The sequence below is a fragment of the Myiozetetes cayanensis genome, unplaced genomic scaffold, assembly GCF_022539395.1.
Source record: "Myiozetetes cayanensis isolate MyiCay16 unplaced genomic scaffold, myiCay2020 scf2-11, whole genome shotgun sequence".
NCBI classification, from domain to species: domain Eukaryota; kingdom Metazoa; phylum Chordata; class Aves; order Passeriformes; family Tyrannidae; genus Myiozetetes; species Myiozetetes cayanensis.
Genome location: NW_026087411.1, coordinates 45,023,123 through 45,043,903, shown reverse-complemented (window position 1 = coordinate 45,043,903; position 20,781 = coordinate 45,023,123). Strand labels below are relative to the sequence as shown.

At 37.8% G+C, this 20,781-nt stretch overlaps 1 long non-coding RNA gene across 1 annotated transcript; it reads right to left on the bottom strand.

The window, feature by feature from the left end:
- Positions 1-3,203: 3,203 nt before the first annotated feature.
- LOC126640666 (uncharacterized) lies at positions 3,204-19,820 on the bottom strand. Its single transcript, XR_007629112.1, has 4 exons — positions 19,640-19,820; positions 15,392-15,604; positions 12,784-12,960; positions 3,204-3,306 (listed from the first exon to the last, which is right to left on the bottom strand). It is a non-coding gene; the product is annotated as an uncharacterized LOC126640666 (long non-coding RNA).
- Positions 19,821-20,781: the final 961 nt, after the last annotated feature.

The following is a 20,781-nucleotide window of genomic DNA, read 5'->3' as shown; positions in this document are numbered from 1 at the left end:
CACAGTGACTCAAACCAAAGTATTCTCATTTAGATAGCTCAAGAGCAAGTATTTCTCATGTGAAATTCAGAAAGGGCATGCTATATAGAAATGAAATTAGGTTTTACTCTTGCACTGCAAAAGTCCATAGAGCCTACATTTACAGCTATTCATGTCATATAAAGAAAACCTGAATTACCATGCACAATGGAATATAAATGGCAAAAATAAGAAAATAATACAGTATATGATGAATTAAGTGTGGAGATAAAAACAGACACAGCATAATAAGTATCCGCCTCTGGTAATGATAAAATTTGATCAAGAAAGAATAGGTCTGTATGCAGAATATTAGTCAGAGCTCAAACAGGAATATTAGTGAGAAACTAAAACTCTCTAAGCAAAGTATTTATGTATGACACAGAAAAGCTATATAGGACTAGCCAGGACATTTTGTACTAAGTTTCAAGTCCTGCAGTTAACATCTTTACAGTTAACACCTCATGTTAATTTTTGCTCAGGAAAGATACTAGTGCCCTCACACACATAGGTAACGTTAGTCCTTCTAAGAGACATTTTGAGCTTCTTTCAAACTCCCACCCACACTTTTCTTCAAAGTGACCAGGCAGGTACAAACCCTCTCCCAGATCTCACACAGCACTTAAGGAAAGCTCAGCTAAACACCATCTGTGCAATAAAAGTTGTTCCCTGTGCCTTGGACTCTACACCAGAAGATGTTTCTATGAGCTTCCCACCTATCTTATCCTGAGCCCTGGCCTCTTGCCTAGGAGAAACTAGAGATATCCCTTCTTCTGTGAAGAAGTCTCAGTGAAAGTCACCACAAGCCAAAACTGTTAAGTGCAAGAACAACTGGTCCTAGAGGAAAGACACCTTCCTGCATACAGTCACACTTAAACAAATGTAGCATCTGTGAGAGTCAAATCACCCACACACAGGAAAACAAAGGTAGTGTCATCACTAGTTCCTTTCTGTGGAATAATTCCCCATCCATCAGCCAGGGAGTACCAGTGTTTGACCTTCCAGTCAGTGGGGCTAGAGAGTTTTTGTGGAGGCTGTTCAGGAAGCAGAATATTGCTTCTGTTTTGCTCTTTAGCAGCATCAAAATCATAGAACAGCAGAATTCAGAGGACTGATGGTGTTTTACCTTCTTTCTGACTGTAAAAAACACTTTGCTTTTTTTTGATTGCTTTTCATATGCTCCTAAGTCCTGATCTACAAGTTTATCTCCAGATAACAGCAAAATGACTGTTTCATGGCTGTTACATGATCACTTGCAATTGCAGTGGACTATAATCAGTGAGTCATTTACAATCCTCAGTATTATGATCCACAAATGCTCAGCTCACCTTGAACTCTTGTTTGATGGATGCCTAATTCCTATTTCACCTCTCCCAGAGGGTGCATTTCTCCTCTTGCTCTTACCAGAGCTAGCATTTAAGGTTCCCTATTAAAACACATAAAAGAAAAGTCACTGCCCAAAGGTTGTCTCACAGCTAGGAAGAGAGCCACACAGCTGAAAAAAACTGAAAAAGCATCTTGCACACAGACTGCAGACATTATCTGATACATATATATACACACATATCACTACACACTCTATGAAGTCTGTATTTATTTATTCACAGTCTTTCTCAGTCTGCTCTGATGGCATTTACCTTGCCCTGTCAGAAAGCACGTTGCAGGCCTTCTGACTCAGGAGCAGTCAGTCACAGGGATGCTCAGAGGATGCTCCATCTGATACACTGGATGTATGTCCCCAGAAATGACTCAAATCATTTAGTCAAGATGACGCACAATATAAATATGTGTAACCCAGTCAATTAGCATCTATCCTAGCAGTCTGCATGCTGTAACCAAGTTTTTTTATCCTAAAACATTTCCCATAAATTAGCAGAGGAGTGTTCAACTGAAATAATCCTTACTAGAAAATAAAACACCCTCCCCAACACAGATCCCTTCACCTTTTTTCTTCCCTTCACCTTAGGATCCATCTCTACCACCAGCCAACTTACCTGCATCTCAGCCTGGTTTATGTGCTTGCCCTCCTGTATCAGGGATTGTTGATATTTTTTGGTCTGTGTTTGGCCCAGCAATCTGCGAAGGTTTTGCTTTTTGCCTGCCAAGTTCACTGATAAACGGGAGCTTCATCCTTGAAGAGAGAGTTTCTTGTATAAACTGTTTTAATTGGTGTTCTGTGATTGGCATGTTGTCTATAGAGGACATTTGAAGGAGAAACTGAAGAAGAGAAGATGAAGTAAAGCCCCCAGACCCAAATAGATAAGCCCCCTTGAGTTAAACAGCACATGTAATAGGGGAATTCCAAAGTATTCATACGTGCACTGAAAGGGTACACTTATATAACCAAGTGGGTTGGACTGAGAACCTCTGTCTGGGCAGTACTGGTCACATCTGCCCAGACAGACGCAATCAGTTAATGGTATAAAAGCAATCATCTGGCTTTTTGCGAGGGATTTTTGCTTCACACAAAGGACCACTTGTGTATAGCAGGGATGCCTGCACGTGTGAGCCATTACCCCTCTGAAGGATGCAGCTGCTGTAGAGGATTCTATGATATTTGGAGTGGGTAAGATAACTTCATTTGTTGCACCTGAATGAGTAGGGTGTCATATTCTCTTATTGTTCTCTTTCTCTCGGGTTCCCATTTACTTGGCCACTTTTGTAATAAATATTGGGTTTATTGTTGAGTTCTCAACGGTGTCTTGTTTTTCAATCTCGGCATCCTTCAAACTCACCCTGTTACGCTTCTTCTATAAAACACCCTATTTCAAAGAAGGAGAGAGCAGATACAGTCATATTATCTGGTCATAGATGGGGTTTCTGTTTGAAACCTGCTGTGTCTTTTTAGTGTCATGCAGAAAAATGATGGCCGAAGGAAGGAAGAGGAGTCTCAATACAGGATCATGATGAGAAGATCTGTCTGCCCACTCCACCATCACCACCGGTGGGGGTCAGACCAAGGTCCAGCAGGTCCCTAACTTAAGGCTTTCTATCATCTCAGTGCTCCTAAGATGCTGGGACAAGCCTATCACTTCCATGCAGGATTATCTGCAAAACAGGCCTTCCAAGGCTTCTTCTGCTTAATCACAGTACCATGCAGCAGGGCAGATGCTAGAGATGTGTTAGAGATGTGCAGATCCCCACTGGAGCCAGGACCGAAGCAGGATACTCTTCATACAGAAACAGACCTTATCTTGATCTCTTGTATTGGATGCCAGACACTGGTTCCTCTTCAGTGTTTTAATAAATTTTGGATGAGGGTTAATTTTTAAAGATGGAGAAGATGACCTGAAAAAGAAATGAAGAAAACATTATTACTGTTGCTGGTACCTGTTCCAAGACCTCTCTTTCCCTCCGCCTTTGTCCCAGCCTATACTCTGTTCTTCCTTTCTTTTGTCAAGAGTAAACCAAGCCATCTTTGGGTCCTGCTGGTGTGCTGGGATCCAGAAATCCAGACGAAGCACAAAAAAAATCTTATATCAAGTGCCATAAAGTCATTCAGGAGGCTAAAGCTCTGTATATGAGATTCCCTGCCCTGTGCGAGCTTCTGGTACAGATGAATCTGGGATATGAACAAGAGCTGGTGAGCCCTTACTTGTAAGCACAAGTTTACTCTGTGATGATTAGGACAGCCTTAGCCCAAGTGTTCAGGAAGGACCTAAAAGGTTTCCCTCGAGCAGATGCTTGAAGCATTGTCACCACAGTAATCCCCAGGGGCAATCCAACAGAGAAATATAAACATATCAAAAGTCAACAGAGTATGGTTAGCTTGAGGAAAGCCTAACAGTAAGAACCAGCTTTGCTGGCATGTTCTAATATACTTTTCATTCTCACAGGCTTTCCTAGAGCCTTTTCTCATCACATCCTTATGGTATGTCAGGCTGCTGACAGATGATGCATTCTCTTCCCTGTGAGCTGTCTTAGAAAATTTAGTGACCAATCTCCACAGACAAACTGGTTTGTCCTGTATTTAAACTGAGCTGCCTAACCCAGGGTAAGAGTCCTTTTCCTAACTCTCAGAAAAGAAGAGGAACCTACTGACTCCTAACTGAGGCAGCACTTCATGCAGTAACAGGTAGAAAAAGCTGCTTCAAGAGAAAGAGCTCTAAGAGTTTTGCAGAAAGAAGTTGTAACAACTCTAACACTGAATTCCCCAGCTGGAAGTCATACTGCTGTGAGACATTACTTTAATGTGCATCCTTTGTCTCTGTGACATTGCCGACTTCATGTTTATAAATTAATAAGGAAGCTGGCACAGAACACAGTTCACCTATGGGCTAGAAACAGGTAAAATCCAGAAACTAAAATTTAAATTACAGTAAAATTAGGTGCTATAAATTATTTAGAAGAATTTAAGTCTGAAGGCTCTCCTACGGACATTTTTGTTCACTTAGAAAAATAAATGTAGTTAGTACGAATCAGGAATTTATTAGCAATCTAAATGTGCAATATGCATTATGAACAATCAATAAAATATTAGCTATGCATGAGATTACAATGTAATTTATGGTTTTAAATTAGTAACTTTATGGTCATTTGGAAAACAGACAAAGACATAACGTATTGTTAATAAATTTTATCTCAGTGGCTGAGCAACTTCTACTGAAGTGAGGCTTTGCTATGGGCGAAGGTCCTAGATAACTTAAATGCTTAAGGAAGAGCTGTTTAGTACCAAGTTTCAACTGTGGTTTTAGCACCACAGTTTCAAAAAATTGAGTGTTTGGACATTAATCAGTGAAGGTAGAATTCATCTCATCTACCTTTAGAACCTCAGTGTTCACAACTAAGGTATCCATGGGGAGAAATGAGTGCTTTTAAGACTCAGCTCACCTGATGAAATATAGACTTTAGCCTTAGGATGAGAGGAATCATGCACTAGAAGTACCTGTTAATCTGCACTAACCAGAGAGGGAGCCTAGAGTGTCTGATTTGGATGCAAACACCTTCTATAGAAATCTAAATTAGTCATATCTCTACTGATCTCCACAGCTATTAATATAATTATAAAAAAGTAACTATCTTGGACCTTTTCTTTCTCTCTTTTTCTTTTTTTCCAGTTTCATCTAAGAAACCACACTCCCTCTCTCATTTAGTCCATCTGTCTTCTTTTGTCTGTGTTGTGAAATTTCTTGTGGTCTTCCAAAGTGCACATTTCTTCTTGTTCCTTTCGAAACAGCTATTATGTCATAAGCACACATTCAGTATATTTAGGGCAAACTATATAAAGCAAGAGAACATCTACTAGCTCTGTTATCAAAGAAAGATTCCCTGGAAGCATTCAACCTAATTCATACATAGTGTAAGATTATCAAATATTCTGAATCAAACTATCTAGGCATCTTAATTAAGAGACAGAACATGGGAATGTTTGTACTGGACTGTACTTGTATTGCATACTCAGCTCAGAAAGGAAAACAGCCCTCATCAGGGATATCATCTTGAGAAAGGTGTCCAGTTCATTCAGAGGTAAGGAGGACTAGAAGTCAAAAAATTGGTGACATCTGTCCAAGGGATAGTATAAAATATAATAAGTATAAATAATAAAGAGTGTAAGATATAATTTCTCACGTATAAGGGAAATTGTCCAAGTCTGGGATACGAGATGATAAAGAGATAGGCTCAAGTGATCTTCTCCAAGATATTTCTAAACTCAGGGGCAAAAAAAGGTAGAAAATTGTTGAGAATATTGCTAGGTGCAAATGAAGTAGACAGTCTGTAGATTACCTTTATCACATAAGTAAGGTAAACAATTTGTTTCTTAGAAACTATCTGAACAATTAAAAAACTAGACATGCAAGGAAAGATATTCAGAAAATAATTCATGCAACTTAAATCCAGAATATTCCAAACATTTTGAAGTAATGTTGCAAAGATAATGAAAATAATAGAAGTTTCTCTTATTTTTATACCATCAGTAGAAATTCGGGTGGTAAACAAAAATAATTTAAAATTGTTGTTGATGAGAAGAAGTTCAATACAATTGGCATTACTGAAACCTGATAGGACTCTTTTCTTGTTTAGAATGATAAAATCACAGCTTTAACCTGTTTGGGAAAGGCTATGTAAGGAAAAGATGCTGGATATGTGCTCATTTTAGAAGGCAATTACTTGCTTTAGAGTTATTGATAACTCAGAACAGCAGGACCCTGAACATACATGGATCGATGGGATCACTAACAAAACCTGAGAGTGGGTTCTGATGAGGAGTTGTTGGAGATCACCTAATCAAACTACAGAATAGGATGAACTCATCCTTACTTATCAGTGATGTGGGGCAAGAGGTGTGATTTTTGGAAGCTTCAGCCTGCCAAATGCATGCTGCAGGTTTCAATCAGCTTACAGTAAATCATCAGTAGAGTTTCTGATCTAATGATTGTCTCTATTCTAAACCCAACATGAGGCAACTATTGTATAACAAAGAAGATGACCAAATCATTAGAACTGATAGTTGGCAGTTATCTAAAGATCAATGGTAGCAATCAAATTGTGTTCAACATGGGCAAAAAGAGGACAGTTTCAAAGGGCTTTGTAGATTGGCAGACGGATAACACAGGCAGCACTTCCAAAGTGGTAATTTCCAAAAGCCAAGACAAAGTACAAACAAAACTGAAAGGTAGCTGCAACAGAACAAGTGAAAATCTAAGTACCTGAAAAATAATTAGTCAAAAGCTTCACCTTTATAGTAAAGAAACCAACAAAACATTTGGGATACTATATGTATGAGAAGATAGCTAGCAAAAAGGTAGCAAGTGACAAGGTACCCCAGAAAGTAGGAAAGGAAGAATGAAGAGGCAATATTGAACCCAGGCCTATCAACAGCTGTGCAATCAGAAGCTTTTAGTGCTTCTAAGCTAAAGACTAAGACTAAGACTTACCTTTGTGAGCACAGAGAAGCAATGGTGGGGGTTAGAGGGGGCACTCGATAAAAAGCCTGGGAAAACCCCTGTCCTGTCTCCTCCTGAGTCTGTCCCATGAGAGGTGCCAACCTGTGTACCCCCAGACAAACTGACAGGAAAGGCTTTGGGGTCACCTCACAAAGCCAATGGACCCCCAGAGGCAAGGGCCAAGGGTGGGATTCTGGGAAGGACCTTTTAGGGAGTGCAGCCTTCCATGTATGTTTGTATGTGGCAAGAGGAGACCAGGGACAATATGAACTGTGACAGGACAGGCTGAGCACCTGATCCTTGCTGCTGGACTCACGTCTGTATACATAAGTATGTTTTTTCCCAGTAAGGGGGGTTCTTTCCAACCAGCCACAGGAAACACATCCCCCCAGTTGGCCCTGGGGACGTGGAGCTGTGGCCTCTGTCAAGCAAATGGATTTGGCAGCACCCATAATCTGTTCTTGGCGAAAACAAAGAGAAGAATCTGAAGTAGTTGGTAATATTTCCAAGCTGAAAATGGAAGCACTGACCATTAGAAATCTGGAATGTTCAAAATATTCCTGTTCTTTACTTGGAAGGAGTACTCTGCAAGATACTGGTCACCAAGAGGAGTGTTAAAGAGCACATACTAAAAAAAAAAAGCCAAAAAAACCAACAGAACAAGCACTGGATCAAAAGAAAATAAAAATATAAATAATCTATTTATTATCTTCACCTCGATGAAAATATGCACAAGACTCATCAAAAAAGACATCTATTCCATGCGTTTGGGGTATTTTTCATTCATTTGTGGAAGGGGTTTAGTTTTTTGTTGAAGCAATACAATTTCTGAGTGCTTCCAACACAACAAAGTTGGAAGAACATTGCTTATCAGTGTTCAAATGGAAAACCATTCAGCAGTGGTGAGCTCAGTAAATCAGTTAGCCAGGCACCAACCTGTTGGAGGATGCAGCAAGGCTGTGGAGCCTAGCAGCAAGGAAAGAATGTAAATAAGAAGTGAACATCCAATCATATGTGAAGGCTGGTAATAATATATACATAATAAAGCTAAGAATAGTGTTGGTATGTAAGATTCTACAGGCAGAGCGTGAGTGCAGCTGTGTGAGAACAAGATGTAATATTCTGGATGAAGCAATAAAAAGCTGAATTTAAGTCATCATCATGAAGTGCCCAGTTTTATTTTTATGGTTGTCCTCAGTATACTACAACACCAACCCAAAGAAAATTACAGAAAAAAATGAAAAAGGATTTAGCTGATAAAGTACTAGGATAGAGAAATAAAGACTTAATGACAACAAAAATAACTTAATAGAATACCAAGGAAATCTGATTTCCTCCCTTGAGGGGTTTTTGTTTGATCACTAAATGTAGCTTCAGAGACCAAGATGCTTGGTGCTTTTTTGTAGCATTTGCTGTAGCACTATAGAACATTCTGATTAAAATTGATGCTGTAGGATATGGTACACATTAGGTGGGATAAGAGCTAGGTTGGACCAAGAAGTATTTGTCAAATGATGAATATTTGCTGATGGGTGTTTTTCCAAAGGAGCCTTGCTATGACTAAAAATAGGTCTGATCCTATTCCACTTTTTCATTAATGAATTGGAATAAATATACAGTGCCACTTGATTAAATTGTCATCTAAGGCAAAGACTAATGGGATGCTTGATAGCAATCCCAAGAAGACTTGGGTTTACTCAAACAAAATATGTTTAATTATATCCAAGCACAAAATAATATGGCTGAAAGGAAGAGTGCATATGCCATCCATAGAGTAGGAAAGATACCACTCCAAAATGCCTTTCGCAGTGACAGCCGATAAGCAATTCAATACTTGGCCACTGTTGTAGGAAAATGGGCTGTTATAATCTCTGAATATGTAAGCAGCAGAAGTAGGATTAGTATTGGTATTGGTATTGGTATTGGTATTGGTATGCCACTGAAAGTTCTAGGGGCCAAATTTTGAGAAAGACATCAGAAAACAGAAGAAGGTGAAGTAAAAGGTCATAAAAATTGACTTTGAGAGCTGAAGAAAATGTGTGTAAGTGTAAAAATTTAACAGCTCAAGTAATTTAGCTTTTGAGAGGGCAGACTAAGAGTGACATAATTGCAGTATCTAAATACTTTCAAAGGGAAAAACCAGAAAGTGCTAAAAGGTTCTTTAACAAAGACAGATATAAAAAGAATCATAGCTAGAAATGAAGCCAAATATAAAATCATGCACCAGTTTGTAATTGCAAACTGATTAGCCACTGGGAAAAAATGTAAAGAAAAGTCCATCTTCATCTCTTGATGTCTTCCGATCATGAGTAGATGACTTTGTGAAACACATTGCTCTGACAGAGAAGTTAGGTTTTAAATCAGTGTATTTAGCTAATAGCCAGCCTGGGAATTAGATCCATAAGAAATTTCTATTTTGCCTGCAGGCTCTTTTCTTCAAAAAGGCCAGCTCTCTGGCTTGGGCAGCAGTCTTCCTGTCCTTAATCTTATTCCCCTGCTCCTACAGTGGCAAATGCCCAGCTTTGCTTTGTGTCTGTAGGAGGGAGATTTCTGCCATATGCTGCTGTTTCCCATGGAGGATGCCAATCGATCAGCCACCATGCAAGGGGAGCAGAGATTCTGCAGTCAGGAGGAGGAAGAGGTTTTAAATCTGCTCTAGTCCTATGGCTGCTAAGATCAGATCTCCTTGATTTCCTTCTAGTTAGTTACTGAACTTTGAATGATGAGAAATACAGAAAGCCACTCATTTTAAGAGTCAAAAGTGGTCCAGCTAGCATAAATATTATAGCTTATGCCTAAATTTATGTATAAAATCAAGCCTGACAAAACAGCCTTCCTAATATAAGAAAGATGGACACAGCCTTCATTAAAAAAAAAAAAATCTAATTACCTTTGGAGGGTTTTTGAAAGGAGGGTTGGTCACCTAACTCAGATCCTCACAGCCAGGCAGAGGAAAACCACCTCTAGAGAAAAGCCTCCACTGATCTCTATTGAGTAGGTAGAGTGTTTAGACTTGAACATTAGAAAGGTGATTAATCAGGTACTCTAAAATGCGTGGGCACAAACTGGATCCAGATTGGGTACGTGGAATCTTCTTTGTAGGTTGGATCACCTAACAAGTTCTTCTGCCCTTAACATCTAAGTCTTCAAATACCATTCAAATGTAGCAAGGCTTACAGGGAGATGAAGTGATTTATCACAGCTGTGTATCTCCACTAATACTACTGAAAGGAGTAAGAGCAGAGGTACAATGTGACTTGTGAACAGAGAAATGTGGTGGTTGGTCACAAAGATATCTGACAGTCTATGGAATGAGGAAAAAAAACCCAGATGACAGAAAATTTAGAAGAGTAGTTGAACATTTTCAGGCATTTTGGTTTAAATGCTCATATTTCTTTAATCTTTCACAAAACAGACAAAAAAAAATGGGACATCAGCTATCAGTGTCTGAGCCCTAGTTTCTCGCCCAGGATAAGCTGCAGATGCTCCACAATGGCAGAGCAGGGGCATGACTCTTCCTTCCCTGGAGCACCACCAGCAGCATGGTCAGGGAGTGCTGTGGTCTTAATGATGCATATATTCCAATCCCAGATTTACCTATGCAATACGTTATTTCCCTTGAGGGACGCTTACTTAGTAAAGTGTTGAGCATTTCTCATTGATGAAACCACCATTGTCCTGAGATTTGTCCAAGAGACTTTCTTTTTTGGAGATAGACATCAGTCTGTACCTTTGAGTGATAACCTGCACTGACCTGCCTTTGGTTTGGGTTTGACTTTGGTTTTGGGGGTTTCACTTTGGCATGTGGAGGTAGGTAGTGGCAGAAAGAAAAAAACTGATCTGGTGATTTGGGTTTTACTTTGGGGAGAGACATGGTAGATATATATTTTTAGGTTTTTGAAGAATGCTTTCTACAATGAAACACTGTCAAATTCAGGCATGCATATACTTTCTCCATGAATTAGGAGTCATTTGCGACTTTGTGGAAAAGTTTTTGCTCACAGATGCTTTTAGTAAGGGACAAATTTTCACCCTAATACCCTTAACATCATGTAAGTCAGGACTTTTAGGCATGAACAACAGATTTGTTACATACTACTTGCCTTCCATGATTTAGACATGCCACCAAAAAAACATGACACAAAACAATCCATCTATTGAATAGCTCAATGAATCACAGACAATCTATAGTATGGTTCTTTTTTAATTGAGACTATACAATAAGTATTTATGAATAATATATATGCTCCTGTGCTCAAAAATTTTTAACGAATGATTTGTGAAAAGAAAAAAAAGAGCTGAAGCTGCAATGCATATTTTTTTGTAATAACCAATTCAATCAGAATTACTTCAGGAAAGATTGTTCAGCGTTAGCTAGTCATCATACCATGTACTTTTAGGGTACATATTAGATCTATAAGTGGTCCATCAAAAAAATGATAATTCAGCACTATAAAGTAATTTGAAGACATGCTTTTAAATATGTGGTGTTTAGGACGATATTGAAACACCCTCACAATTCTAAAGCATGCTTCATTGTCCAAAGATTTAAGCTGCATTATAAGTGTTAAGCAATCAATTCTTAAAAACACTTCCATTTAGTCTGGTTGAATTACAAATGAGTTATTTCATTAGCAGAATTATTATTTTGGGATGAACTCCAGAACATTAAAGCTTTATGTTTAACCTCCATTACAGCCCAGAATTGAATTAACCTCTCTTTCCCATATAAAAGTCAGCTAATGCACTTTTCTTGTAAAATGCAAATGTCACTACACTATGATTTGCAGAAAGCACTTAGAAAAATTCAATAGAATTATGGTTCATAACATTTGTGTGCATTCAATTAAAACACTACATTTTAAGAAAAGTAGTTTATTTTCTTTCCTGTCATTGAATACTGACACTTGGAAGAGCAAGTACTTCTGAGTTACGTGCTAAAACATCAGCATCTCAAAAAAGAAATTCAGTGCTGCTGTAACTGATATGCTGTACAAACACACAGGCTTCTGTTGGAAGTTCTGTGTTCAAGGTGGTTAGGAGAATCAATCAAGACTTTACTTTTTCTAAAATCTTAAGAATCTTTTTGAAGCCCCTCTGGGTTTAATTTTTTCCTGTTCCCCACTCAGAATTAGAAGAGAAATAAGAGAAATCAAGCATAAATTTGCATGTTGCTGGAAGCAGGCTGAATTGAAACCACATATACATACTGTGAGTTGCTCTGCCTCTGATGCCTGTTATCTTCAAATCATGACTGAAGATCCCAAAAGACATGGGTTGTGTCTCTAGTAACATTTCAACACGCTTTTCTAATTTTATATAATAGTTACAATTTGAAAGCAGATTCTTGTGATTTTAAGGTTTGTCTTTGTTCTGAATGAGAACATAAAAATTCTGCATGTACTGCAAAGTAAAAAATCTGCAAAAATCCACACAACAATTAGTTACTAGCTATTTTAGTCAGTAGATATTTCTTTAGACTATGAAATACAATTATGGAGGATAAAGTGAAATAATCTTAATCCTAAACCAGGATATTTTAGCAGGAAATCTGTTAGATTTTCTCTTTTTTTTTTTTTCCTGTTTACTGGAAACACACTGGATTACATAGTGTGTCAAGTATTATGAACAATGTGCATAGACTTAACAATTTCAGGTTCAAATGACATTGTTCATAGCATGATGAACTCAGACATGTGAGCTGAAAATATTGAGAAATTGAAGAAACACAAGGAGAAGAGGTCAGAACCTAGCTGGAAATTGATGCAGTGGCTTTTACTGATGCAAGATAGTCAAATCCTAGAATCATAGTCACTTTTAACTCTATGGCATGTGGTGACTAACATGGCTCATTTTTGTATTGCATCAGAGGTATACTCACCTGAAAAAACTAAAGGGGTGGTTTTGTAGGACCCCAAATCCTTCATCTGGTCTTTTCCAACCCAGTTGATTCGATGATTCTATGATTCTATTCTATAATTCCAAACAAATTTTCGAAGTGTTGATGCAACTTCCCAAAGAGAATTTCGTTTTCTGACCAGCTGTGTTTTCTTGCATTCTGAAAGCACCACAAGAAACCCATTCTTCAGGAGCTGAATGAAGAAGCTCTCAGAGACCATCACTTTATACTGTCTGACAAGGATCTCAGAAAGACGACATCCACAGAGTGCTGGGTTTATCTGAAGATTTTCTCTCTTTCTTCATTAGACTTTTTGAAATATTCAAATTGTGAAAAATAATTCAACATACAGTCAGTATGAAATGTGTGTTAGAATAAAGAAGAAAGTACTTTTGAAGTGTATTAAAAAGTATCTAGGGACAGTTAGAGGACTATTCAAAAGTAGCTCGTGGCCAGTTTTCTAGTCTGTCACTAATATCAGAAAGAAAATGGATAAAGATGAAGAGTACAGGTAAAGCCATCATAAAAGAACATGGCAATTTATCAATTATATTGATTTACTCTAATGATCTCAGAGAGTGTCAGATTCTTCCACCTGTCCAGCAGATAACTAAAGGAAAATGTTCACATTTTCTTTTATCCCCTTTGAGTTTATCCCCTATATTAAAATGAACCTTTTACAGTTTTGACAAGACATTTAGGAGGAGTCAGTCTGTAAAGCTTAATTGTTTGTTTTCTCCTGGGGGTCTTTTGCACTTGCTTTGAACCGTTCATTGGAGGTGGCTTTTAGTTATGAGCCAAGATTCAGATCCTTGTATAGGCAGACCTTACACTACCTATAAATCTTGGAATTTCACAACCATCAGACAGACTCTTTAAAAGCTTTTATGAGAAAATATGGTTTAGGATGGAGACAGCTGGTATTTAAATTATCCATGTGAGAGAAATTACTCTTATTCAGTCACCAGATGCTTTATTCATATATAGATTTTTAAATTAATAATTCCATAATACTTGCAGCTATATAATCCTAAAAGCCACACAGTTTTGCTCAATGACATTAACAAGCCTTGACATCTTTTTTTATTTCTTGCAAATAGTGAAGCACATTTTTCCAATTGCCATTTTGATGAAATATTACAACAGATGAAAGGAAAAAAAAGTCAGTGTCCTCTGACAAGATGAGTAGAGTTCATCAAGCTGTTATTTCTGCCTGTACTCCAGGTGCAGACTTCAGAACCATTTGACTAGGAAAAACACATTGGCTGGTCCTATGCACATCTAACCCTACTACTCACAAACTGTTGTGCGACATATTTTTAAAACCAAATAACTAGGACCCAGAGATAGCTGAAGAGGTGGGAAACCACTGCTTCTCTACTAACAAATATTGGACAACAAGAGGTTTCGGGAAGAAAAATAGGAAACACGGAGAATAAAAAAAAGTTTCTAGAACATTCTAGAAAATCGAGTTGACATAGTTGGCATTTATTATATTACAAAGGTCAAAAAGCAGCTGAGCTGTCTAGAGCATGGACTCCATGCAAAATAAACCTGAAATCTCAGGGCACATGATTGTTGGGAAAAAGTTTATTTAATCAAATAAGGTTGTTCTTTCTTGCAACCTTGAAATTATTTTTTCCTGTTTTCTTCTTTCCACTTGAATACTTTTTCATTTCTCTTCAATTCTCTTGTCTTGATCATTACAGCTTCCTTCTTCCAGGCCTCACTCCATTATATCTTTTCTTGGAAAATGCTATTACTTACTCCTCACTTTAAATCCCTGCACTGGCTAAATTACACTTTACATGGAGTCCAGGAGCCTTGTCTCAAGTCTGGAGGCATCACACAATACTTTTTATTTCTTCAGTATTCCTCTTATTTTCTCTGATATAAAGTCTTCTGCCACGTGTTGTTTTGTGCAAAGGTCATTCCTAATGATCTCTTGGACTAGTCAAAACCAACACTGTTTTCATCTAATCCTCCTTCATCTAAATCCTACATTAGGAGAGGTCTGTGAGAGGTTTATCAGAAATCACTATAATAAAAAATAAATAAAAAATATAACCCCAATAAAACAAAAAAACCCCAAACATTTTTGAAAGCTACTCACACTCAGGACTTCATGTGTGTGTTGTAAATACCAAATAGTTTTTTGCATCTTTAAATAGTTGGTTGCTAAGCAGTTTGTTTTCTTCAACCATGCTAAAAACAATAAGAATACAGAAGTGAGCCTCAATTTCTCTCCAAATTTTCCCCTGGGCAAGGTTTTCAGAAGGACTGAATTTTAATATATAAGGTTTCAACCACAGGCTTTCCAACTTTAAAAGCTTAGAAATATATCCAGGTTTTTAACTCTTCTTCCAAGATATTTCTTGAACAGTGGTAATAACAGTTTCTTTTCACTGAGAATTAAAAATGGAAGCCCTGTTATGAGAATGATCCATGCTTGCTAAGTGCTAACATTCAGTCAGGGAATACCTATATTCTTCCAAATACATTTCAAATATTTGCAGCTAGGAATCAACAGCAGCACATCATCTATTTTCCAACTCTGCAGCAAGACTTTAAGGATGAAAAGTAATCCTACCTGCATTCTCCATTTTTGTAAAAGAGTTGTCTAAACTTCGAGCATAGACCGAAACCATCCCATGCCTGACCTTTTACAGATGTTCACCCAGACGCTACCCAAGCAAAGGATATGGTTACATTAAGCAGGAGAATGGGGCCAAACTGCAACCACAGGTAGTCACTTCTGTACACAGAGCACATCCACCGCATGCAGACCCTGCAGCCACCGGCCCTGCTGGGGAAAATGAGATAAGTTGATTTTTAAATGGGTTCTCCCTCCTCACTCTGCATTTTTCGTCAGTTTTCTTGATTTCTAATTTGGTATAGACCCAACACACAATTCAGTTGCATCAATCAATTTAAACCAAAGTGTACTTGCTTGGGTAAGAAGTGAAGAAAATATTTGATAAGTACTATTTCATAATCCTTTCCATGCGTGATATGATACTAAAAGTTGTGGGGACAACTAGAAGTCCACACTAAAACTGCTTATGGTTACTTTGAGACTAGCAAAACCAGAATCTGAGCAATTGCACTCTGGAATACCACCATCACTGGGCTTTTAAACAGCATGAAAAAACTGCCTTTGTCAAGACAACTTTCCTACACACAGCCTGAATGCCAGAACACAGAAGAACATACATCTTCCTGCACTCTAGGCACCATGATCCAGAACAAAGGAAGGTTAGCAACAGAAAAACTTGACATCCCACCCTCTGCTCAAATCACCTCTGGTTTCTGCTCCAGTTTTCACATTCACTAGAGATGTAATGCTTATCCACCCAATGCACAGATGTGTTATGAGGATTAGTTAGTATCTAATTACTTGAATATTTAAAGTGCTATTCTTAATGTCCTAATATTATCACCAGTACATTTACATACGATTTTATTTATGCTTTTGACATTTGCTTTCCAGATTTTATTAGAGCTTATAAACAATAAAAACCACTGTTGCCAGGCCCTATTACACACTTCCATGTGATGATTTGTACAGCCTCACACTCTTCAGGTTTGTTGAGGCTGTAGACACTTAACAAGTTTGCTGAACTGCTTTATTTGAACCAGACCCTTCTGTAAAAGGAGAAATGACATTTTTATCTTATTTAGTGTTCTTTCTGTATAAAAGAATTAGATCAATGTCACTGTAACAATAGCAACTTTAGTTCTTTAAATGAAGAAAGAAGGAAGTTCCAGATCTCTGCGGTGATCATTGCCCTGTTACTTTGGTTAAATGTGTGCCTCCAGAGTACTACAACAGCTTCACCAGCTGGGTGCAAAAAAGGTGATCTCTGATCTGATGCCCCTGAGTCAGGGGTTTTTTCATGTGCAGTGGAATTGTCTGCAGATAACAAAAAAGAGAAATAATAGCTCTGCAGAGACGGTTCTCTTAGATGTTTTGGCAGACTGGTCTATTCCATTCATATGCTTTGGAAAACTTTGATTTTTGACATAAAATAGTCAAGTTTCATTATTCCCCATGTGCAGACCAAAGCCCAGTAGTTACAGTCATGGTCTCAGTCTTCAGGCTTTCCTTTGATGTGTGCACACACATTTACGCATATGAGTGCATGTATTGGGAGTGACAGGGAGCTGACTGTAATTCTGTTCATATTACTTTCCATTAGCCATCTATAGAAGATAATGTAATAATAATAATAGTAATAATAATAATAATAACGAAATCTTTCCATTTTAAATAAGATACATTAACTTTGCCACACATCAGTTGTTCTCAATATTAACTGGTTAAAACCTCCTTGGTCTTCTAATCCAAAGCTGTCTCTTTTGGCCTCTGGACACCACAAATTTATTCTCCCTGACTTTCTCATTTACATGTGAGTGCATCCACTCATATGCATGAACATGTACATATATCATTTTTTTCAAACAGCTCCCGTACCAAGAAATCCTGTGCTCTAAACATGGGCAATCACACTCTGACAATCACACTCAAACAATCACAGTAGGTTTAGAGTTTAGGAGGAGGCATTTGTTCCAACAGCTGAATTCTCTTCCATATGAGCAAAAAAACCTTTCCTACCGTTCCAGAACACAGAGAAATTGGGGACCAGGAAAAATGTTAATTTGTACAAACTGAAGATCTGATTCCTTGGGGTTTTATTCTGTTTAAATTAGATTAATTTCACCGAATCGTAAAGTAATAGGCTGAAGGAGGTTGTCTAGTCCATGAACTCACCCTCCTACCTCCCACTAAACTGTTTTGCATAAATCTATACCCACAGGTTTTCCTGGCAGTGCTTTACGAATGTATGAAAAGAGAGGACAGAAAGCCTGCCAAGATCATGATCTAGAATATAGTTTAGGTTTTATATGGTGTACATAACAGAATTTTTGGTATGGTACTCTAACACAGAACCTTTTTATATAATGGCCCGTCTTCGCGAGCGAAGATCCGGGGAAGGTCTTTACACCTTCCAGCCTGCACATTGGATTTTTTAGGTGAGACACAGTGTGCGTGGAACTGATCAAAAGGCAAACCAATAAATGAAGGCACAAGACCAAGATACCTTAATGTAAATAAGCCTTTAGGAACTGTCTAAATCTTTGGCCTCAAGTTCTGAGATGTTGAGGTATCTGCATAATTTTCTAGGTTTGACTCTACTTCTTATATACACATAGTTCAGTCATACGCTGAGCCTCTAAAAAGAAAAAGTCTGACACAAACTTTGTCTGTGTGTAATCAGCAAACCTTGCCTTTTCCATTAGGGATAAAAATTATATGTAATTATATCTTCAACAACTACAAGGGTGATTATCTGTTTCTACGGAGCTTATCAACAAATTAAGAATCTTATATTAACTATTCTCCCCATCACCTACTGTGTTGCTCTGGCAGTCCTGTTAAGAAATATTTTCATATCACAAAAGGGATTGAGCAAAGAATAAAACAATATATATATCTAAGCAACCTGTTTTATATGATGGTTTATTACATGATAGGACTTGGAGAATGCCAGTAGAAGTAAAAATATGTTCCAGAATGTGTTCCAGAATATACTGGGTTTTCATTCTTCCTGTTATAAAAAGCCAAAATGTGAATTAAGAGCCACCCATTTGTCTTGAAATTTGACATCTGTCAAAGCCTTTATTAGTTCCTCACAGACAACCAAACACTGTACACTTGTGTTAGGATTAGGATGTCATAAGCAGCAGCACAAAGGAGCCAACACAGTAAACACAGGTGATCCTAAGTATGTGAATGCCTATGGGAACAAGAGCATCTGCTAGCTTACTTCTATGGTAACCACAACCCATCGTGCTGCAAAGTGATTTAAAGAACAGCTTTGATGAGGGACACACCCACTGACCTTCTAGATATTGATCTAGATAGTCACAAGTGTTGTATTAAAGAGGCTGAGAGATCTGCTCTGCCCCAGCTTCAAACAATGCCCTGTCCTACAGAGAGGCTTTCAAAGCATTAGCTACTTTCCAGACTTATTATGCCTTCCATCAAGATCACTAACAGATAATTTCATCGAGGTTATGGCACTTTTGCATCCAATGACTCCAAAAATAAGCTTGCTGAGAGCATTTTTCTAAAAAACAGCAAACAAACAAAAAATATATCAAGTTATAAAAAGTGCTGAAGCAGTTGCAATGAGTCAGCCTGAAAGCATCATTTTAGGACATCTACAAGCTGAATTGGCAATTATAATATCTCCCAATGAGTCCAATCAGAACAGTTGGAATGTTAAATATCAAACCTCACAACAAATTGCTGTGGACCAAGAATTACTCAGTGAATCAATCTGAGCAGAAGTACTTCGGAGAAGTCATGATCTCTTGTGGATAATTCATGAACAGAAAAAGGCCAAATTCATAAAATTATTCGTTATAAATTATTCACCCTCCTTTTTGGAGGTATGAAGTATAAAATTAGTGTTTAGTTTTGATTAAGTGAGGAACTGGATGTCATAAATACAGTGTTTGATTCAATTGATCCTTGGAAATTAACTGCTTTTGGAGGAAGGAGAATAAACTTTTCTTTCTATCACTCTTGAAACTTGATTAGCTGTTTGCATAGTGAATGTGTACACAGAGTCAGATCCCAAAAGATGCTGAGCTTGTACAACTCCCACCATCTTCAGTTGTAGTTACTCAGCACATTTCAAGTTCATCCAAAAAACACAGTATGCACAGTGCTAAATTTTGACATTTTTTCTTGGAAAAGATCATCAAGTTAAAGAAAGCTCTGATGAATGGTAGCAAAATTGTATCAGAAATGTCACTAAAAACACCTTACCTTTACAATCTTCTTTTCTCAGGGCATCTCTGTCACTGATTCAGCTGGAAATTCCAGGTTCACAATTCTTTTCACTCATGTTTATTACTGCATGTGAAGAAACTTTTCTTTCTGAAGAGATTTTTTTTCTCAACTTAGAATTATTTCATTCCTCTTCCACCCATTGTCCCAAAGCCAAGTACAAAATATGCACCTTCAGCTAGATTAAAAATAATAATAATCCAGGTTTAAAGGACTCCTTGCATGTTTCAGATTTTTTTAGATAACAGTTTTGAAATTGTGTTTCCCAGTAGGGTAGTTTCTGAACATTTTTCTTTTATATTTTAAAATGCACTAAGGTTTTTCTCTCCCCTGTTATTAATTACATAGCATTTGCTTTTTGTCTATTTGAGGTGGTTTTTGTTCAGGCCCCAAAGTGGCATGATCAGACAGAATGTCCCATTTCTTCCTTTGCTCTCTCCTGCCTGCTGCTGCACCGTGTTCAGCTTTGTTACCACTGTTACCAATAAACACTCTCTCAAAGTGCTAACATACTAATGAGAGCTCTGAAACTGCGCACATTAATTACTGACAAGAGTACACACACATTTTCCTTTTTAATCTCGCTTAGATATGGCAGGAATCGCATTTTGGTACATTTCAATAGTGAAATGTAAAGTTTTCACATAAAAATGTTCTTTTCTAGTTGCCACTCATATAAAATCATAGCAAAGCAAGGAAGAAAGTAAAAGCTGATATAAAAGTACACAACACACCACTCTGTTCTGAACAAAACACAGTGAAAATCAATGAGATATAAGGTCAAAAGATGGCCATGCCTTAGAAGCTGTGCCACACGTGGTTGCCTCTTTGAACCCACACATGAAATCTGGGGGATCTAAACATAAAGAGCTAGAAATGGATGCAGAGATATACAACTGAATTTGGGCAAACCAATGGCTAGGACAATGACAAGGTCAAGGGAAGATTTAGTACTGTTCATATTTAAATTGAACCAATTTCCTTATACTTTTGTGAAGTTGAATGACCTACCTTCACATGCCAGTTCTCCCAGGGACTGAGACAATGGTGGGCAATGAAAAGAACAGCCCACAGGAATAAAATCTTGCCGACAGTCATCATCAGTGAATGTTGAGCCTTTC